The sequence below is a fragment of the Octodon degus genome, unplaced genomic scaffold (genome assembly GCF_000260255.1).
Source record: "Octodon degus isolate 3935 unplaced genomic scaffold, OctDeg1.0 scaffold00104, whole genome shotgun sequence".
Taxonomy (NCBI): domain Eukaryota; kingdom Metazoa; phylum Chordata; class Mammalia; order Rodentia; family Octodontidae; genus Octodon; species Octodon degus.
The window spans coordinates 4559838-4562244 of NW_004524680.1; the positions used below are offsets into that span (position 1 = coordinate 4559838).

A 2407-nucleotide genomic window follows, 5' to 3' on the forward strand; every position below is an offset into this window, starting at 1 on the left:
GGCTGGCACTGTGTGCCACCCCTGTATCTTCAAAAGGCTGAAGCAAAAGCCCTGCCTATCTGGAAGCAAACATTCTCCACAGTGAACCTTGTAGAGCAGTGCGGCACGGAGGCTCATGGAGTATGGCCCAACCGCATCCTAGGGAGTTGCAGGGACTGAGCCTGACATGTGCTCCGCTGACTCTACTTGCTCCATCTGTGAGCCCAGGGGAGGTCCCCATGTTTCAGGATGGCTTGCCCTGGCCTCATCCCGAAACATGTCAGACCCATGCTCGCCGTGTCATGTGGGACGCCTCATACCTCAGAAATGGAAAACATAAGTGTGGGGTGCCCAGAGCACCCCCTACTCACCTCTCTGCTCCCTGCAGGGTTGGTTGCTGTTGGAGTCTCCTGGCTGTTTTTGATTCTCCTGGCTGGCTCTGCCAAAATATTATCGGGTAGTCTCCTTCTCGAAACGACTTGCCAAGTACCCATTACTGGGCTCTGGTTGTCCACCTCTCCTTCTGGAGTTAGATCCCAGTGCTACAGGGAAACCTCCAAATGACACAGGGAGAAAAACTGATCTCCCAACCTAAAAGGTACCTGGGACAAGTTCGTGTTCTCTAAAAGCGAAGAATGAATTTTAGGAACAAACGGAGGTTATGAGCAGAATATATTTATTGAAGGAAAGAAAGCTCCTGTCCGAGAGAGGGGACAGGAGGGGGGCCCGATCGGGTTGTCCCTGGGGATCTGTCTCTTCCAGGCACTTTTATAGAAGAAAACCGCTCTGGCGTCTGTCTCCGGGGTGGGAGGGGTGGGCCTGGGAAGGTCGCAGTGGCCGTGGCCGCGGACCCGCGCCCACCGCTGTTCTCTTGGGGAGCATGCGGCGCTGAGGCCACCGGGCCACCTGCCTCCCATGGTGGGTCCGGAGGATGCCGGACCCTGCTTGCAGAGAAACGCCAAGTTGCTCCCGGTGCCGGCGCTTGAGCCTGGGCGCCAGGTCGGGAAGATGAGCCGGCCGTGGTGGCCTTGGAGGAGAGGTCGGGGCTGTGGAGCCGCCGGTGGGGCCGAGGCGGAGCCGGAGGACGAGGATGAGGCAGATGCCGCGACCCCTGCTGCCGCCTCAGGCAGGAGGACGACCCGGGTCGCGGAGCTGGGCCAGGCCCTCCCGTTCGTGTGCTCGAACATAGACCACCGGACCTCCGCAGGGCCTCAATGGGCCCTCTGCCCGGGCTCGCCAGAGCAGCGGCTTTGCTGAATTCTTCCCCAGAAACCTTTTTCCAAGGACAAAGGAGCTTAAATCAGTTGTTCATAGTGCCCCTGGTTGGAAATCACTTGGTAAAGTTTCTCCCAGAGAGAATCTTCAGAAAGCTCCCAAAATCATTCAGCAGGAGTATGAAGCACGAATAGGGAGAACTTGTAAATCATCAACTCAGTCCTCAACACGTAAAAATTTTGAATTTGAGCCACTTTCTACCCCTGCCCTGATTCTTGAGGATCGATCATCAAAATCTTCCTGCTAAATCTGTGGAAGAAGCTTTACGTCGCAGACAAGAATATGATGAGATGGCGGCTGAGGCTAAAAAGCGAGAAATTAAAGAAGCACATAAAAGAAAAAGAATAATGAGAGAGCGATTTAAACAGAAAGAAAATATTGCAAAATGCAATGGTAATTTGGATCAATGAAATACTGCCCAGTTGGGAAGTAATGCGTAGTACAAGAAGAGTTCAAGAACTATGGTGGCCGGGCTTGTCCCCTAGCGTCTGTGGGAAAGTTTGGAGCCTTGCTGTAGGAAATGAGCTAACTATCACTCCGGAATTTTATGAGATCTTCCTTTCAAGAGCAAAAGAACGATGGAAAAGCTTCAGTGAAACAAGTTGAGAGAATGATGCGGAAGGTCCAGGGGATGCCCTTCATTGCAGCCATGCTCATTCTCAACTTAGAAGAAGCAGATGCCTTCATTCCATTTGCCAATCTCCTGAATAAGCCATGCCAGCTGACCTTTTTTTGTGTGGATCACAGCATGATATTGAAATATTTTGCAACATTTGAAGTATTTTTTGAAGAAAATCTCTCCAAACTATTTCTTCATTTCAAGGCTTACAGTCTTACACCAGATACATACCTGATAGATTGGATCTTCACACTGTATAGCAAATCGCTACCACTGGATTTGGCCTGTCAAGTTTGGGATGTATTTTGCAGAGATGGGAAGGAATTTTTATTTAGGATAGGATTAAGAATCCTTCAATTATATGAAGATATTCTCCTACAGATGGACTTTATTCATTTATTTTATTTTATTGAGAAACAAAGATCAATGAGATACTTTCCAAGCTGATTAATAGGACATTTGCAATAATTAATACATTGCACATTGTTATCTTCTCAGCGGTCATCCACAGCACAAGAAGCAGCCAGCACATCC

The 2407-nt window shown here is 49.7% G+C and overlaps 1 pseudogene; it reads left to right on the forward strand.

The window, feature by feature from the left end:
* The first annotated feature begins 894 nt into the window (after positions 1 to 894).
* LOC101587348 lies at positions 895 to 2206 on the forward strand (annotated as a pseudogene).
* The last annotated feature ends 201 nt before the right edge of the window (positions 2207 to 2407 follow it).